General features: G+C 38.9%; 1 pseudogene; it reads left to right on the top strand.

Moving 5' to 3' along the window:
• The first annotated feature begins 17,592 nt into the window (after positions 1-17,592).
• On the top strand, positions 17,593-19,534 carry LOC101153302 (heat shock cognate 71 kDa protein-like; annotated as a pseudogene).
• Positions 19,535-20,913: the final 1,379 nt, after the last annotated feature.

Genomic DNA, 20,913 nt, shown 5'->3' with positions numbered 1-20,913 from the left:
GTTGCCTGTCAACTGGGGCACCTTCGTTCTTCTCCGTGTGGTATCTCGTCCCCCAGCAAGTTAATGTGTGCTTATTATCATAGAGATACAGGATTCTGAAAGAAAAACAAAAGCACTCAAGTTTTGAACCTAGGTCCCAGACTAGCACACTGTTATATGTTCAGTTTTCTGTTGACCAGAGCAAATAAGACTCTAAACATTTTGAAATACAGATTTTGCCTCTTGAAGGGAGCAGCTATAAAAGCACTTTGCAAAGGACATGTATACAGGGAGGAATGAAGAATATTTGCAATCAGTATCATTATGCCTTTTCTTGCAGATGAGGTTTATATAAGTGTTCCTAGTCAAGAAACTTCCAAAACCCCACAGCTACTAAGCAGCTGGATTGGGATACAGAATCAACTGTAACTCCAAAGCCTGTGTACCTCCATAGACCATACTACTCATGCAACTGCCCTGGGTCTTCAAGGTTCTGGAGAGTTATACTTCTGCTGTAGAAGCAGAATTCTTTTGATATTTGTGCCCATATGGTACTGTTTATCATTGGCATAACATCCCTCAAGAAACTGCAGAAGCATGTTGGAAGGATATGGAATATTTAGGAAAATAGCTGAGGAATGAGTTTAGGAAATCAAAGCCAAACAACACATTATTTATTTTTCATCATAGGAGACTTTGAAAACATATAATGTATTCCATATATCTGCAAATTCTTTTCATCATTTTGGGGTATTTTTAGGCTGCTTATGATTTTAACACAGACTAAAACTTCTGTGCCTGAAATAGCCTCTTATTCTGAAAGCAAGTGACATAAAGATAGGTCTGCTGATAAGACATTTTCTCCTGCTGCAATTTAGCAAAATATCTGAGTATGTCTTAAAGTTTTCCTTAGATTTTTAACAGGGCCAATTTATAGGCAGTAGCTCAGAAGTGTAGATGGTCCCACAGGGCTTGTGACTGGCATCTGGGTTGTTCAGACTTCTTTATATATTTTCACTAACAGTTCTTTATCAGCTATGTCTTTTGCAATTATTTCGTTTCATTCAGCAGCTTGTCTTTTCATTGTCTTAACAGTATCTTTTGCAAAACAAGATTAAAGTCCAATTCATCAATTTTGTCATTCATGACTCATGCTTTTGGTGTTGCATCTGAAACCTTATTGTCAAACCCAAGGTGTCCTACTTTCTGTTGTCTTATCTCCTAGAAGTTTCAGATTTTACATTTCACATTTAAGTTTTTGATTCATTTTGAACTAACTTTGTGAAAATTGCAAGGTCTTTGTCTCATTTATTTCTTTGCATATAGATGTGTAGGTGTCAAGCAATATTTCTTGAAAAAAACCATTTTCATTAAATTTCCTTTACTCCTTTGTCAAAGAATAGTTGACTGTATTTTGTGGGTTTCTTTCTGAATTTTCTATTCTGTTCTATTGACCTTTGTCTATTCTTTTCCAAATACCACACTGTCTTAATTACTATAACTTTATAATGAATCTTAAAATCATGTAGTGTGAGTACTGGAAATTTACTCTTCATTGTTCTGTCAACCATTCTGGGTCATTTGTCTTTCCATATAATGTTTAGGGTCAATTTATCATTATTGACTACATAACTTTTAAAGAGTTTTATTGGGATCGTTTGAATCTATAATTCAAATTGGGGCAAACCGACATCTTAACAATATTAAGGCTTCTTTTCCATGACATAGAACATCTCTCCATTTATTTAAATCTTCTTTGATTTTTTTCATTAGAAACTTGTAGTTTTTGTCATGAAGATCTTTGTCATATATATATAATATATATTTGTCTCTCTCTCTGTTTTTCTTGGTGCTATAAAAATGGTGTTGTGTTTGTAATTTCAAATCCAATTGTTCTTTATTAATATACAGAAAATGGTTGACTTTTGTATATTAACCTCTTATTCTACAACCTTTGTATCATCTTTTACTAATTCCAGCAGCTCTTTCTTCATTATTTGGAATCGTCTACATAGACAATCATATCATCTGAAAGCAAGGACAGTTTAATTTCTTTCTCCTTAATTTCAATATATTTCCCCTTTTTTGCCTTATGGTTTTTCTACAACTATTAATATAATAATTTTTGTTGTTTAGTTTTCTGATGTGATGGTTTACATTACTTAACTTTTGAATTTTGAATCAGCCTTTTCCACCTGTGATAATTCCCATGTGGGTTGTGGTGTATAATTTTTTAATACATCTTTAGATTCACTTTGCTTGTATTTGTTGAGAATTTTTGCATCTATGATCATGAGACTTCTTTGTCTATAGTTGTCTTTTTTTGTAATGTACCCATGTAGTTTGGTAGTAGGGTAATGTTGACCTTATAGAGTGGATTTAGAAAGTATTTACCCTACTCTCATTTTTTGCAAGAGATTGTGGCTTATTGGTGTCAGTTTTTCTGTTTTCTTTTTTTTACTGTTTGGCACAATTCACCAAGTGAGACCATCTAGACCTTTTTTTCTTATGTAAGTAATTATTAGTTATTGATTCAATTTCTTTAATACATATAGACCTAGTCATATTGTTTATCTCTCCATGTGTGACTTTTGGGAGATTGCATCTTTCAAAGAACTGGTTTTTTTCAACTAAGTTATCAACTTTCTGGTTATGAAACTGGCCTTTTGATGTCCATGAGATTAGTAGTGATGGCCCCTCTTTTACTTCTAATTAGTCATTTCTATGCTTTTTCTATTTTTCTAGCCTCACTATAGGCTTATTAATTTTATCAGTGTTTATGAAAAACCAGCATTTTGTATGTTGATTTTCTCCATTGATTTCCTGTTTGCATTTTCATTGATGTCTTCTCCCATTGTTATTTTCTGTGCTTGATTTAGATTTACTTTCTTTCTCTAGTTTCCTAATGCAGGAGGTTACATTATAGATTTTAGATCTTTCGTCCTTTCAAGCACATGCATTCAGTGCACTAAATTTCCCCCTATGCACTGCTTGTGCTGCATTCCACAAATTTTCATATGATATACTTTTATTTCCTTCAAAATATTTAAATTTCTCTAGAGACTTTTCTTTGACTCTTATGTTATTTAGAACTTTGTTGTTTTGTTTACAATTATTTGAAGGCTTTACAACTGTTTCTGTTATTGCTTTCTAGTTTAATTTTAATATGTTTTCTGGGCATACTTTATATGTTAACTAGTCTTTTACATTTGTTAAGATACGTTTTATGGCTCAGAGTGTGGTCTATTTTGGTGAATATTCTTTGATTTTCTATGAGAATATGTACTTGGCTGCTGTTGGTTAAAATATTCTGTAAACACTAATTAAATCCAGTTGATGGATGCTGTGGAGTTAAACTATATTATTACTAATTTTCTGCCTTCTTGATCTGTCAATTACTGATAGAGGTGTATTGGTGTCTGCCACTATCATTGTAAATATTTAATTTTTTAAAAGTTTTAAAAGTTTTTGCCTCATATATTTTGATCTTCTGTTTTAGGCATATACATATTAAAGATTTAATACATTGACTTAAAGTGTTTGTCTAGTAACTCTGCCTGGGGTTTTTCAGAGATGGTTTAGCTCAAATAATTTTTTTCATTCCTCAGCCATATTTTCTTGTTTCTTCATATGCTTTGTAATTTTAGTAGTTGAAGAGTGAACATTTAAACATTTTAATGGGATAACTCAGGAAATTATTCCCTCTGCTCTAGTATTTGCTCTTCTTGTTTGCTGAAGAATGTAGTTGTCTACTTTTTAAAGTGACTTTTCCAAAATATTTTTGCAGGGACTGCATTACTTGTATATAGTCACTAAAGTCTGATCTTTTTTTTGCTTGTGTTCAGTAGTGTTTTGACACATATCTCCTTGAATGAGAAAAAAGAAGAAATAAAAGCCTTACCTCTTCTGGTTTGTGTAAATGGTTCTGTGATGGGTATTTCTTTAACACTTCAGCTGTTTAAAACTCTGCTTCAGCCTTCCCTTCCCACTGAACTAAGCCTAGAGATCAGCCAGTGCTGAAAATGAGAGTCTTCTCTAGTCTTTTCTGAACATGTGTTTTTTCTTGGGCAGGCAAGGGGCTTTCTCAATTCTTCAGCACACAGAGAAATTGTAACATACAAATGCAATAATTTGCAGATAACATCTGTTTTGCTCCCTCTGAAACCAGACTCTTTCACAGGGAACCCAAGCTGCTGCCTCAGACTGGCCCTGAGAAAGGGAGGGGTTTGGGCAAAGACAAGTAAAAACGCTACAAGACTTTTCTCCTATTTTTCTTTGTTTTCCCTGATTCTGCATTCACATGATCACTGTAAACCTTTGATGGTTTTCAAGATATTGACAAAGTTGTTGCTGATAGTTGTGCTTGTTTTTTTATGTTTCTGTGCAGTGACAGGTGTTTGGAGTAGCTCACTCTGCCATTTTGCTGATGTTACTCTCTCCGGACTTTCTATTGTATATCATTTATCTAAATGACTTTCCTTGTGCCTTTACTAACTACATTATCTTGTTTTTTGTTGATTTGATGCACATTTTGAAATTGTGAAGTTTGAGTCCCTCTGCTTTGCTCTTTTTCAAGATTGTTGGGATATTCTGAGTTTTTTGTAATTTCATATGTAAATTTCAGCATCAACTTTAAAAATTCACAAGGTAGCCACCTGGAATTCTGATAGGGATTGTACTGAATCTGTAGCTATTTTGAAGAGTTATTGCTATCTTAATAATATTAAGCCTACTGATCTATAAATATGGGATTGTTTTCCATTAATTTACAGCTTTAGCTTCTTTCAACAAGGTATGTAGTTTTCCGAGTCTATGTTTTGTACTTCTTCTGTTAAATGTATTCCTATGTATTTATTCTTTGGATGCTGTTATAAATGACTTTTTTTATTAATTTCATTTTTAGATATTTCTTTTCAAGTGTATAAAAGTGGAATTGATTTTTGTATCTTAATTTTGTAACTCCAATGTTGGTAAACACATTTTCATCTTAGTTGCTGTCAGGTTTTAAATTATGAGTGTTTCTAAGAATACCCCTGTGATTTTTTTTTTTGAGACGGAGTTTCGCTCTTGTTGCTAAGGCTGGAGTGCAATGGTGTGATCTTGGCTCACTGCAACCTCCACCTCCCGGGTTCAGGCAATTCTCCTGTCTCAGCCTCCCAAGTAGCTGAGAGTACAGGCATGAGCCACCACGCCTGGCTAATTTTGTATTTTTAGTAGAGATGGGGTTTCACCATGTTGGCCAGGCTGGTCTTGAACTCCTCACCTCAGGTGACCCACCCGCCTCAGCTTCCCAAAGTGTTGGGATTACAGGCATGAGCCACTGCGCCTGGCCTCAAGAGGTTTGGCTCTGGTAAAATCTCGGTTAGTTTGGCTTTTGAGAAATAGGTGGTTGGTTTTTTTTTGTTTGTTTTTGTTTGTTTGTTTTTTTGAAGGCTGGACCTTTAAGAACAGAATTATCTGGACATACTTGAAAATTGTTACTTTTCTTCTCCTGCTAGAAGCAGGAGACAATGCTGTGTTCTTCATGAGGACAGGGTTGAGAGTGTTTCTGGAGAAGAACTTATCCATTTGTGAGGACCCCTGAGAATGGGTACTCTGGAGATTTTAACTGTCAAACTTAAGCAACTCACCAATTAGAGTTTAGATTTTCTTTCACCTGTATTGTTTCCCACAGAGGTTTATTATAGTTTTCTGATCAAGTAAGTTATGATTCTCTGAAAGTGCCTCTCTATCTTTCCAATTTCGGGCAGCGATTTGCCCTGTAAATTCAATTCTCTACTGAATCTATGAAGCATTGTTGATTTCAGTTTGTTTGCTTTTTGTGCTTCTGAATGTGAATGTTGCCTTCCATGTTTCTACAGGCAAGACTTGTGAGAAAACATTTTAAATGGTCCATTTTCAGCATGATAAATCTAAGCACTGGCAGCCAGCCTGCAAATGTAACAGACCACATGGCTTATGCACCTAGAAGGTCACGAGAAGTGGACAGAATGTAGAGGAGGGGCCAGCCCATAAAAGGGAAGAAAGTTTCATTATTGGGAAATCGAAACTCAAGCAGGGAAGAGGACAGGGGTATAATCTTATAAGGGGGATGATGAAACTTAGGCAATGTCTGGGAAGATTGTAACCCCACAGTACTCAACCAGTGAGGAACTGGGGGAGGGACTTGTGTGCTAGAAGATAAATTACCTGTTGTGACCGCCCTGGTTGTGCCTGCCCACCAGACACCTGATCTTGCAAGACCGTTACTAAGTGTCTCCTTTTCACTGTTCTTCAGGCCTCTAAGTCCATTCTCTGGATTTGGACAGGTGAGTGTGTTTCTCACAAGCGTGGGGGCCCATCTGGGATCCATGTGCCTGTGTGAAGTGGGACTTTGGCCGAGACGGGAGATGTGTCCCACCTGATTTAGGTGGCCCACTCTATCTGGGCATCCCAGCTTCCCATAGAAGGCATAAACAAACCCAAGACTATTATTCAGGAGGCAGCAGAAGCAACACAGGGAGAAAAGCAGGCACTGCGGGAACCAGGCAAACTCATGCACCAGCCAAGGAAGGAAAACTGGACTGTAAGTACTGCCTTGGTCGTGGGGCATTTTTGGAGGTCTCGGGGTGTGCAAGAAACCTCCAGTAAGGGGGGTTGAGTACACACGGAAAAACTCAGACGCACAGACTGGCAGAAAATGGGAGACAGGAATTCTAGGCCTGGGAGCCAAAAGAAAGAGGGAGCCAAAGAGACTCCCTCTGACATTCCCCTGGATAGTCCTTTGGGGAGATTGTTGCAGGTTTGGTGGAACAACCCTCGAACCAGGGACAAGAAAAGAAAAAGATGATAAAGTATTCTGTTTTTTCTGGCCCAAAGACCCCATTTGTAAGCCTTCTGTCTTTTGGCCTAAGTTTGGCTCAGATGAGGATTCGGTGTTCTAAGCTTTAATTCTCTGTGAATAATAAAACTTCATCCTCACAAGAAGAGATAGGTTACTCTCTGCTGAATCAAGGAATTAGCCCCCATGATCCCCCTCAAAAAAGAAGAAAAAGAGCCTGGTGAACAGCCCTCACCCAGTGAAAAGCCCTGGGACCCCCTATCGTGCTTGCCCCTTCATACATCTCAAAAAAGGGGACAGGAAGATCAAGGGGCAGCAGGAGGGTTAGAGGAAGAAAGACCCAGAGACCACAGGGGAGCCAAGCCAACTGCTCCTTTAAATCCTTATCCAAATTTAAGAAAATAATTACAAGAGTGTAAGAGGGATATTGAGAACTTCCCTATCCCTTCCACACAGCAGGCATCTAGCATGTTCCCTCTTAGGGAAGTTCCCATGAGACAGGGAGAGATTGGCTTTGTAAATGCTCCTTTTACAAGTACTGAAGTTAGGAATTTCAAGAAGGAAATGAAACCACTCCTAGAAGTTCCCCTCAGTTTAGCAGACCAGCTGGACCAATTCCTAGGACCAGCTTTTACACTTGGGCTGAAATGATGTCTATCATGAATATCCTGTTCACAGGAGAAGAAAGGGGAATGATTAGGAGAGCGGCCATGACCATCAGGGAGAAGCAACACCCTCCTGGGCAGGGAGTGCTGCCAGCTGAACAAAAATTTCCAAATTTCAATCCCAATGGGATAATAATGATCCCAGGGACTGGGCCCAAATGCAGCACCTCAGGGAAATAATAATTTGAGGGATCAAAGAATCCACTCCTAGGACATAAAATGTCTCAAAGGCATTTGAGATTCAACAAGAAAAAGAGAAAACTCCCTCTGCACTCCCGCAGCGGCTCAGAGATGAGAAAATACTCCGGGCTAGATCCAGATTATCCAACAGGGCAAGGCCTTTTGAAGATTAACTTTGTAACTAAGAGCTGGCCTGACATTACAAAAAAATTACAAAAGATTGATGGATGGAATGAGAAACCGATTGAGGAATTGCTGAGGGAAGCTCAGAGGGTTTTTGTAAGGAGAGAGGAAGAGAAGCAGAAACAGAAAGCGAAAAGCATGGTTTCCACTGTGGAAGAGGTAGTCAGAAAACGATTAGATCAAGATCCCCCTCAGAGGAGACAAAGCAATAATAGACTTCAACACCAAGAAAGAAGGGAAATGCAGAGAAAACCTCCTAAGACTATGAGTGGATGTTGCGAGTGTGGAAAGCCAGAGCATTTTAAGAGAGAACGTCCATTGCTGGACAGTTGATCCTGAGGTTAAACTGGTCAACAACTGAAATGGATAAAGACAAGCTATCTTAATTTTTGTTGTGTTTTTGTTTTTGTTTGTTCGTTTGTTTTTTGAGACAGAGTCTCACTCTGTTACCCAGGCTGGAGTGCAGTGGCATGATTTCGGCTCACTGCAACCTTCGTCTCCCAAGTTCAAGTGATTCTTCTGCCTAAGCCTCCTGAGTAGCTGGGATTGCCAGTGTGTGACACCATGCCCAGCTAATACATATATATATATATATATATATATATATATATATATATATATATATATATATATGTATTGTTTGTTTGTTTGTTTGTTTTTATTTGCAGAGACGGGGTTTCACCATGTTGGCCAGGCTGGTCTTGAACTCTTGACCTCAAGGAATCCGTCCACCTCAGCCTCCCCAAGTGCTGGGATTACAGGTGTGAGCCACCTCCTAGATACCTTTAAATAGATGAAGATGAGCTACTTTTTACTGAAGAAAGATTCTTCAGTGGAGGTGAACCTTGCGGCTCACTCCTGTTGGCAGTGGGTTACCAGTTGTGTGGAATTTGAAACTAATTTATACGTTCGTGAAATTCTTAAATTGTGTGGTCAACCAGACATCCCAGGGCTTCAGACAGGTTGAAGCCACCCTCCAAAAGGTGAATGATAGCATGTGTTCACCAGAAGCACTTAATGCGACATGGCACAATTGTACGTCTCCTCTTTGACTCTGTTGGACACTTGTGCATGGTGCTAAACAAAACTGAATGTTGTATTTTTCTTCCCCTGATTTTGCTACTACAGGAAGCTTAATTTAAAAGGTGGCTGATATCCCTGTTTCTTAAGACACTGATAATAAATACACTAAAAAGGGAATACGGAATGTGTTTATAGGAAAAGCTAATAGTTTGCTTGTGGGCATTCTAAATGGTGGATGACAAGCTTAACTTTAAACTTTTTTTTTAATATTTATGTTTTTTTCTAGTGAGTGGGTCTCCAGGCTTCTATGACTTGTGTTACCAGGCTAAAGATAAAGATGGAATACTCGTTAAATCAGACCATGCTACAGTGAACTATGGTCCTTAATCACCATTACACCTTGAACAAAAATTATGACCAATTGAACTCAAATACTGATGAATTGCCTGAATTGCATGAACTTGATTCTTTTGTAAATTTTAATCAGTTTCATTTGTGGGGCTTCTATTAAGGAGTACACTTCAGTCTATTGGTATTATCATCCTGACAGTCATCATAATAGTCTTTCTTGTGTACTGTATCCTCTCAAGTGTCTTAAATGTTGTTTTGCAGCCATCCATTGTTTGTTAAATGGTGTCACTGTGATTAAAACAGCAAGAATGTCAGGGATCATATGACCAATCTATCATTGTGACTTGTGAATCCCATACTGGGACTAAACAAGCCTGTTATGATGGTCACAGAGTGGTTGCAATAGCAAAGTTTTTGTCAATCTCTCAAAATTGAGAGACTGACCACAAGGGAGAAATTGTTAAATGAAATAAGTGGAAGACCATTGTCCCAATGCTGTCTTTCTACTTTCAGTTCCTGTGTAATAAACTACAACCTAACTTAGTATGAAAATAAACGAAAACCCAATTTAGGAGTGTATTTTTTGATATAGATAGCTGGGTCTCAGCCAGTCACAAGCACTGAGCTTCAGCCAATTCCAGGCAGCCAGCAGATCACAGCATGTCGAAATGAGGCACACACCTTATTGTAATCAATCCAGTCATTTTCATACTTTACTTCTGAGCTCTCTGAACTGTTGGTTCTGAGTGTTCACTAATTCCTGAATCACGTTTTGCTCAAATAAACTCTATTAAATTTAATTTGTTGGCTGGGAAATGGTCAAGATGGCTCATTAGAAGCAGCTGTGGTCCATGGATCTTGTGAAACAGCGAGTGAATTCTCCACCTTCAACTGAGGTATCCAGGTTCTCACAGTGGGACGTCTAGGCAGTTGGCTCAACCCACAGAGAGTAAGGAAAAGCAGGGTGGGGCAACAGCCTACCCAGGAGCAGTACAGAGCCGGGGAGACCCCAACCCCAGCCAAGGGAGACACCTTCACTGGTGATACCTCCAGGTTCAGGAGGGACCGAGGCAACTAGGGTCTGGAGTGGACCCCCTGCAAACCTCAGCAGCCCTGAGTGTCTTCACTTGTTATAAACAAACAAACAAACAAACAGAAAGCAATAACAACAATAACATCAACGAAAAAGACCCCGCAAAACCCCATTCAAAGGTCAGCAACCTCAAAGATCAAAGGTGGATTAGTCCACAAAGATGAGAAAGAACCAACATAAAAATGCTGAAAACTCAAAAAGCCAGAGTGCCTCTTCTCCAAATGACCACAACACCTCTCCAGCAAGGGCACAGAATTGGGCTAAGGCTGAGATGGCTGAATTAACAGAAGTAGGCTTCAGAAGGAGGTTAATAACAAATTTTGCTAAGCTAAAGGAACGTATTCTTACCCAGTACAAAAAAGCTAAGAATCATGATAAAACATTACAGGAGCTGATAACCAGAATAGCCAGTTTAGAGAGGAACACAACCAAACTGATAGAGCTGAAAAACAACACAAGAACTTCACAATGCAATCACAAGTATCAATAACAGAATAGAGCAAGTGGAGGAAAGAATCTCGGAACTTGACTATCTTTCTGAAATAAGACAGGCAGACAAGAATAGAGAAAAAAATGTAAAGGGACAAACAAAACCTCCAAGAAAGATGGGATTATGTAAAAGACCAAATCTATGACTGAATGGGGTACCCGAAAGAGATGGGGAGAACAAAACCAAGTTGGGAAACATACTTCAGGATATCATCCAGGAGAACTTTCCCGACCTAGCAGGACTGGCCACCATTCAAATTCAGGAAATCCAGAGGACCCCAGTAAGATACTCCATTCGGAGATCAACCCCAAGACACATAATTATCAGATTATTCAAAGTTGAAATGAAAGAAAAAATGTTAAGGGCAGCCAGAGAGAAAGGCCAGGTCATGTACAAAGCAAAGCCCATCAGACTAACAACAGAGCTCTCAGCAGAAGTCAGAAGAGACTGGGGGCCAATATTAAATATTTGTAAAGAAAAGAGTTTCCAACCCAGAATTTCATATCCAGCCAAACCATGCTTCATAAATGAAGGAGAAATAAGATCCTTTTCAGGTAAGCTAATGGTGAGGGAATACACCACCAGGCCTCCCTTGCAAGAGCTCCTGAAAGAAGCATTAAACGTGGAAAGGAAAAACCAGTACCAGCCACCACAAAAGCACACTGAAGTACACAGACCAGTGAAACTATGACACAACCACACAAAAAAGTCTGCAAAATAACCAGTTAGCATCATGATGACAGGATCAATTTCACAAATAACAATATTAACCTTAAATGTAAATGGGCTAAGTGCCCCAGTTAAAAGACACAGAATGGCAAGCTGGATAAAGAATCAAGCCACATTGGTATACTGTCTTCAAGAGTCAATCTCACATGCAAAGACAAACATAGACTCAAAATAAAGGGATGGAGGAAAATTTATGAAGCAAATTGAAAACAGAAAAAAGCAGGGCTCACAATCTTAGTTTCTGACAAAACAGGCTTCAAACCAACAAACATCGAAAAAGAAGGGCATTACATAATGGTAAAGTTCAACAAGAACCAACTATCCTAAATATATATGCACCCAATACAGGAGCACCCAGATTCATAAAACAAGTTCTTAGAGACCTTCAAAGAGACTTAGACTCCCACATAATAACAGTGGGAGACTTTAACACCCCACTGATAATATTAGACAGATTATTGAGACAGAAAATTAACAAAGATATTCAGGACTTGAACTCAGCTCTGAATCAAGTGGCCCTGATTAATATCTACAGAAGTCTTCACTCAAAAACAACAGAATATACATTCTTCTCATCACCAGGCATGACACTGACTCTAAAATTGATCACATAATCATAAGTAAAACACTCCTTGGCAAATGCAAAAGAACTGAAATCAGAACAAGCAGCCTCTCAGACCACAGCACAATCAAATTAGAACTCAAGGTTAAGAAACTCACTCAAAACCACACAACTACATAGAAATTGAACAACCTACTCCTGAACGACTCTGGGGTAAATAATGAAATTAAGGCAGAAATTAAGAAGTTCTTTGAAACTAATAAGAACAAAGAGACAATGTACCAGAATCTCTGGGATGCAACTAAAGCAGTGTTAAGAGGGAAATTTATAGCACTAAATGCCCATATCAAAAAGCTAGAAAGATCTCAAATCAACAACCTAACATCAAAACTAAAAGAACTAGATCTCATTAAACTAAAGAGCTTCTGCACAGCAAAAAAAGAAACTATCTTCAAAGTGAACAGAAAACCTACAGAATGGGAGAAAAATTTTGCAATCAATCCATCGGACAAAGCTCTAATATCCAGAATCTACAAGGAACTTAAATTTACAAGAAAAAAAGAAACAATTCTATCAAAAAGTGGGCAAAGGACATGAACAGACACTTCTCAAAACAAGACATTTATGTACCCAACAAACATATGAAAAAAAGCTCAACATCTTTGATCATTAGAGAAATGCAATTTGACCATTTGACCCAGCAATCCCATTACTGGGTATATACCCAACTTTATATAAAGGTGTCCATTATCTATGCTACTGTAACTTCATTTTTAATTCAACATTGTATTTTTGGATGTCTTTCATGTTTTAGTTTCTTATTTAATTCTATATATTGTTTATGAATTAGCCCTCTAAATCGAAGACACTAAAACCTACCTCAGAGAGAATTCTTGAAAGGTAATGGATAAAAAGTGCTTATAGCAATGCCTTATTGTAGATGTTCAGTAGTACAGTAAGTTCTTACTTAAATCATCAGTACGTTCTCAGAAACTGGGACTTTAAGCAAAAATGTGTATCATTAAACCAATTTTACTGAAAGGTAATTGATATTGAAAGGAGTTAAGTTCCTATAGCATATTTCTGGTAACAAAAACATCACCAAGTTTCTAAATAAAGATCCAAAACACTTATCATATTAAACATTGAAATAAATGAGAGCTATAGATACATTTAAGAAAGGTTAATAGAGCTACTTGTAAGGCTGAGGCAGGAAGATCTCTTGAGCCCAGGCGTTTGAGTTGAGCTATGAACACACCACTATGAACATGTAAGATAATTACTTACCCAATTCTTAGTGAGTCAGTAAGTGATGGTGGTCATAGTGGTGATGGGTTAAATGAATGAATAAATGTTAGCAAATCAAATATTGCAAAGAGCACCTCCTACCACCTCAGGGTTCAAAATAGAAAATATGTCAGCAGAGTGCTTCTGTACTCCATTACTGCATTGTGCATTGTTGCGCATTTGCATGGTTATTACGTACTTTACAAATACTGATTTTTGTTTTTTGTTTTTTGTTTGTTTTTTGGGGGCTCTGAGCCCTTACCTCGCTCTGTCGTCCAGACTGGAGTGCAGTGGTGCAATCTCGGCTCACTGCCACCTCCGCCTCCCGGGTTCACGCCATTCTCCTGCCTCAGCCTCCTTAGTAGCTGGGACTACAGGCGCCTGCCACCATGCCTGGCTAATTTTTTGTATTTTTTAGTAGAGACGGGGTTTCACCGTGTTAGCCAGGATGGTCTTGATCTCCTGACCTTGTGATCCACCTGCCTCGGCCTCCCAAAGTGCTGGGATTACAGGTGTGAGCAACCGCGCCTGGCCAGATATTGATTTTATAATATGTTTTATAAATTCATTCATTCATTTCCCACCTTACTAATTCTAGTTCAGGGTCACAAGTAGCCAGAGGCCATCCCAGCAGCTCAGGGTGCAAGGTAGGAACTAATCCTGGACAAGACTCCATTTCATTGTAAGGCACATTCACACCCTCACCCACACTCATTCTTTTTCTTCTTGAGACGGAGTCTCGATCTGTCACCCAACCTGGAGTGCAATGGCATGATCTTGGCTCACTGCAACCTCCACCTCCCGGGTTCAAGCAATTCTCCTGCCTTTGCCTCCCCAGTAGCTGAGACTACAGGAACACATCACCAGGCCCAGCTAATTTTTATATTTTTAGTAGAGACGGGGTTTCACCATGTTGGCCAGGCTGGTCTCAAACTTCTGACCTCAGGTGATCCGCCCACCTCGGCCTCCCAAAGTGCTGGGATTACAGGCATGAGCCACCATGCCTGGCCCACACTCACTCTTACTGGGACAATGTAGACATGCCAATTAACCTAATGTGCACATCTTTGGGTTGTGGGGGAAAACTGGAATACCTGGAGAAAACACACACAGAGACAAAGAGAGAAACTGTTAACTCTATACAGACAGTGGCCTTGGCCAGGAATTGATAACACTAGTGGAGGACCTGCATACATATGTAATAATATGTACAATATTATATAATTATGAGTGATTGTAGTATTATAACAATTACCTAATGTAAATGACAAGTTGATGGGTACAGCAAGCCAACATGGCACATGTATACCTATGTGACAAGCCTGCATGTTGTGCCCATGTACCCTAGAACTTAAAGTATAATAATAAAAAAATTGCTTATTTCTATGTCAGTGTAGATTATTTTGTCAACTGCATTATTTATTACAATTTTTCAAAGTATAGTAAAATCTGACTTACATGCACCTTTAAAAAAAAGACTTGTTTGGGATATTTGAAGTTTTTGGATGGCTAAGATTTATTTTTTACATATCAATTTATTTCTAAATGCATGCTTTTAAACTTAAACTGAAAGAATAGATTTTATCTGAAAATTGTAATAATTTTCAAATTCTCTTTCAAACTTGTTTATGAACATGTATGGCATAGCCTAAATAAGACTGTGCAAACTCTTTTGTATTCTACTTTTTAAATATTACTTTTTTTGTTCACTTTCCCACATTTGCAAGCCTCACATAGTTGCCATTTTAAATATGTTTTTGTGATTCACCAATTTTTCTACCAGTCAGAGAGCAGCACGAGAGAGGAAATGAAACCATCTGGCTCTGAGCCCTTACCAGGTGTACTTGTAAGGTTCCAAATACTCACATGGGGTATTAGTCCATTTTCACACTGCTATAAAGAATTACCCAAGACTGGGTAATTTATAAAATAAAAAGGTTTAATTGACTCACAGTTATGCATGGCTGGGGAGGCCTCAGAAAACTTACTGTCATGGTGGAAGGGGAAGCAGGCATGTCTTACATGGCAGCAGGAGAGAGAAAGGAGTGAAGGAGGGACTTCCAACACTTATAAAACCATTAGATCTTGTGAGAACTCACTCACCATCACAGGAGCAGCTGGGGGAAACCACCCCCCATGATTCAATAATCCCTTTGCCCAATTGTAATCCCTCCCTTGACATGTGGGGATTACAATTTGAGATGAGATTTGGGTGGGGACACAGAGCCCAACCATATCACATGCGGTGCATGATTGTTCTTGGTGTTAGCTTACAAGATCCAAGTATTTCTCACAGGGTAATGTGAAAATTGCACCAGCAGCAGCATTGGAAAAAAAAAATCAGTGGACACCAAGAACAATCATGCACCCCATGTGATACGGTTTGGCTCTGTTCAAAGAAATCAGAGATGACACAAACAAATGGAAAAACATTCTGAGGCAGGAGACTAGGGTCTGGAGGCAGGGAACCTAAGGCTGATTCATGCTGACTGAATATCACAGGCTATTCCCCTTTCAATTCCTCCTTTCTCTTTGTGGCAGTTGCTGCGTGGCAGTTGGAAAATGAAAGTACCTCTGATTGGTCCCTTTCCACAACCAATCAGACTGGTCATGGCCCACTACTTTATTTGCATAGAGTGAACCAATGGGAAACCTCTAGAGGGCGTTTAAACCCCAAAATATTCTGTAACTAACGCTCTTGAGCTGCTTGCTTGAGCCTCCCCTGACTCTGTGGAGTGTACTTTCATTTAAAATAAATCTCTGCTTTTGCTGCCTTGTTTTGTTTGCATGTTTTGTCCAATTCTTTGTTCCAAATGCCAAGAATCTGGACAACTACCCTCAACAGTAACAATTCCCTGCTCATGGATAGGAAGAATCAGTATCACTAAAAAGGCCATATTGTCAAAAGCAATTTACAGGTTCAATGCTATTCTTATTAAATTAACAATGACATTCCCCACAGAACTAGAAAAAAAGCTATTTTAAAATTCATACAGAACCAGAAATGAACTGGAATAGCTAAGGCAATCTTAAGCAAAAAGAACAAAGCTATAGTTATCAAACCACTCAACTTTAAACTATAGAGGAGGGCTGCATTAATCAAAACAGCACGGTACTGGTACAGAAACAGACACACATACCAGTGGAACTGAATAGACGCCCAGAAATAAGGCCACACACCTACAACCATCTGATCTTCAACAAAGCTGACAAAAACAAACAGTAGGGAAAGAATTCCCTATTGAATAAACTGTGCTTGAATAACTGATAGCCACATGCAGAAGACTGAAACTGGACCTCTTTTTTTACAAGATATACAAAAATTAACTCAAGATTGATTAAAAACTTAAATGTAAAACCCAAAACTATAAAATCCCTGGAAGACAACCTAGGCAATACTATTCTGGACATAAAAATGAGCAAAATTTTTATGATGAAAATGCCAAAAGCAATCACAACGAAAGCAAAAATTGACAAATGGGATCTAATTAAACTTATGAGCTTCTGCCTAGCAAAATAAACTATCAACAGAGTGAACAGACAATCTACAGAATGGGAAGGAATATTTGTGAACTATGCATCTGACAAAAGTCTAATATTCATCATCTATAAGGAACTCAAATTTACGACAACAAGAAAACCCCTCAAAAACCTCATTTAAAAGTGGGCAAATCCTGGGTATAGTGGCTTATGCCTGTAATCCCAGAACTTTGGGAGGCCAAGGCAGGAGGATCACTTGAAAACCAAGAAAGACCCTGCATAGCCAAAGCAAGAAGAAGCAAAAAGAACAGATCTGGAAGCATCACATTACCCAACTTCAAACTATAGTGTAAGGCCATAGTCACCAAAACAGCATGGTACTGGTATAAAAATAGGCACATAGACAAATGGAACAGTATAGAGAACCCAGAAGTAAAGCCAAATACTTACAGCCAACTGGTCTTCAAAAAACTGAACAAAAACATAAAGTCAGGAAAGGACACCCTATTCAACAAATGGTGCTGGGATAACTGGCAAGCCACATGTAGAAGAATGAAACTGGATCCTCACCTCTCCCCTTATACAAAAATCAATCCACGATGGATCAAAGACTTAAATCGAAGACCTGACACCATAAAGCTTCTACAAGATGACATCAGAAAAAACCCTTCTGTCATTGAACTCACCTGCAGCTCTCAGGGTTTCTGTGTCTTTCTTTGTAGCCAGAGCCAGGCCTACATACCAGCAACCATGTTGAAGGGAACTGCAGTTGATATTGATATTGGCACCACCTACTCTTGTGTGGGTGTTTTCCAGCACGGGAAAGTAGAGATAATTGCCAATGATCAGGGAAACTGAACCACTCCAAGCTATGTTGCCTTTACAGACACTGAACGATTGATCGGTGATGCCACAAAGAATCAAGTTGCAATGAACCCCACCAACACGGTTTTTTGATGCCAAACATCTAATTGGATGCAGATTTGATGATGCTGTTGTCCAGCCTGATATGAAGTATTGACCGTTCATGGTGGTGAATGATGCTGGCAGGCCCAAGGTCCAAGTGGAATACAAGGGAGAGACCAAAAGCTTCTACCCAGAGGAGGTACCCTCTATGGTTCTGACAAAGATGAAGGAAATTGCAGAAGCATACCTTGGGAATACGGCTACCAATGCTGTGGTCACAGTGCCAGCTTACTTTAATGACCCTCAGCATCAGGCTACCAAATATGCTAGAACTATTGCTGGTCTCAATGTACTTAGAATTATCAGTGAGCCAACTGCAGCTGTTATTGCTTACAGCTTAGACAAAAAGGTTGGAGCTGAAAGAAATGTGCTGACCTTTGACCTGAGAGGTGGGACTTTTGATGTGTCAATCCTCACTATTGAGGATGGAATCTTTGAGGTCAAATCTACAGCTGGAGACACCCACTTGGGTGGAGAAGACTTTGACAACCGAATGTCAACCATTTTATTGCTGAGTTCAAGAGCAAGCATAAGAAGGACATCAGTGAGAACAAGAGAGCTGTAAGATGCCTCCATACTGCTTATGAACATGCTAAACGTACTGTCTCTTCCAGCATCCAGGCCAGTATTGGGATCGATTCTCTCTATGAAGGAATAAACTTCTATATGTCCAGTGCCTGTGCCCGATTTGAAGAATTGAATGCCGACCTGTTCCATAGCACCCTAGACCCCATAGAGAAAGCCCTTCAAGATGCCAAACTGGACAAGTCACAGATTCATGATATTGTCCTGTTTGGTGGTTCTACTCATATCCTCAAGATTCAGAAGCTTCTCTAAGACTTCATCAATGGGAAAGAACCGAATAAGAGCATCAATCCTGATGAAGCTCTTGCTTATGGTGCAGCTGTTCAGGCAGCCATCCTATCTGGAGACAAGTCTGAAAATGTTCAAGAGTTGATGCTCTTAGATGTCTCTCCTCTTTCCCTTGGTATTGAAACTGCTGGTGGAGTCACCACTGTCTTTATCAAGCGTAATACTATCATTCCTACCAAACAGACACAGACCTTCACTACCTATTCTGGCAACCAGCCTGGTGTGCTTATTCACAGGTTTATGAAGGTGAGCGTGCCACGACCAAGGATAACAACCTGCTTGGCAAGTGTGAACTCACAGGCATACCTCCTGCACCCCGTGGTGTTCCTCAGACTGAAGTCACTTTTGACATTGATGCCAATGGCATCCTCAATGTCTCTGCTGTGGACAAGAGTACAGGAAAAGAGAACAAGATTAATATCACTAATGACAAGGGCCATTTGAGCAAGGAAGACATTGAATGTATGGTCCAGGAAGCTGAGAAGTACAAAGCTGAAGATGAGAAGCAGAGAGACGAAGTGTCATCTAAGAATTCACTTGAGTCATATGCATTCAACAAGAAAGCAACTGTCTAAGATGAGAAACTTCAATGCAAGATTAATGATGAAGACAAACAGAAGATTCTGGACAAGTGTAATAAAACTATCAACTGGCTCGATAAAAATCAGACTGTAGAGAAGGAAGAATTTGAACATCAGCAGGAAGAGCTGGAGAAAGTCTGCAACTCCATCATTACCAAGTGTACCAGAGTGCAGGAGGCGTGCCAGGAGGAATGCCTGGGGGATTCCCTGATGGTGGAGCTCCTCCCTCTGATGGTGCTTCCTCAGGGCCCACCATTGAAGAGGTTGATTAAGCCAACCCAACTATAGATGTAGCATTGTTCCACACATTTTGAAACACTGAAGGACCTAAATTTGTAGCAAATTCTGTGGCGCTTTAAAAAAGTTCAGCCAATATAGTAAGTAACTGGGTAGTCTCAATACTTGAATATGGAACATATGCACAGGGGAAGGAAATAACATTGCACTTTATAAATACTGTATTTTAACTGGAAAATGTAGTGTCTTAAATAAAAACTGTTTTAAATTGGCACCATAAAAAAACGTAAAACCCTTCTAGACATTGACTTAGGCAAAGACTTCACGACCAAGAACCCAAAAGCAAATGCAACAAAAACAAAGATAAAGAGGCGGGACTTAATTAAACTAAAAAGCTTCAGCACAGCAAAAGAATCAGCAGAGTTAACAGACAACTTACAGAGTGGGAGAAAATTTTCCCAATCTCTACATGTGACAAAAGACAAATATCCAGAATCTACAAAGAAATCAGCAAGAACAAAACAAATAATCCCATCAAAAAGTGGGCTAAGGACATGAATTCTCAAAAAAAGATATACAAATGGCCAAAAAGCACATGGAAGAATGCTCAACATCACTAATTATTAGGGAAATAGAGATCAAAACCGCAGTGCAATACCACCCCACTCCTGCAAGAATGGCCATAATAAAAAAATCAAAAAATAATATATGTTGGCAAGGATGTGGTGAAATGGGAACACTTTTACACTGCTGGTGGGAATGTAAACTAGTACAACCAGGATGGAAAACAACGTGGAGATTCCTTAAAAAACTAAAAGTAGATCTATCATTTGATCCAGCAATCCAACTACTGGGTATCTAGCCAGAGGAAAAGAAGTCATTATATGAAAAAGATACTTGCGCATGCATGTTTATAGCAGCACAATTTGCAACTGCAGAAAAAAATGTCCCATCAACCAACGCATGGATAAAGAAAATGTGGTACATATATACCATGGAATACTACCTCAGACATAACAAGGAATGAAATAATGGCATTTGCAGCAACCTGAATGGAATTGGAGACTATTATTCTAAGTAAAATAACTCAAGAATGGACAACCAAACATCGTACGTTCTCACTCATAAGTGGGAGCTAAGCTATGAGAACACAAAGGAATAAGAATGATACAATGGACTTTGAGAACTTCAGGGAAAGGTGGGAGGGGGATGAGGGATAAATGACTACACATTGGGTACAGTGTACACTACTTGTGTGATGGGTGCACCAAAATCTCAGAAATCACCACTGAAGAATTTATTCATGTAACCAAACACCACCTGTTCCCCAAAAATGTATTAAATAAAAAATAAATCTTAAAAAACATGGTACATATACACAATGGAGTATTATTAAGCAAAAAAAAAAAAAAAA

This window comes from Gorilla gorilla, chromosome 1, assembly GCF_029281585.2.
Source record: "Gorilla gorilla gorilla isolate KB3781 chromosome 1, NHGRI_mGorGor1-v2.1_pri, whole genome shotgun sequence".
In the NCBI taxonomy this organism is placed as follows: domain Eukaryota; kingdom Metazoa; phylum Chordata; class Mammalia; order Primates; family Hominidae; genus Gorilla; species Gorilla gorilla.
The sequence above is the reverse complement of the archived record's forward strand: the minus strand, read 5'-3'. Positions and strand labels throughout refer to the sequence as shown.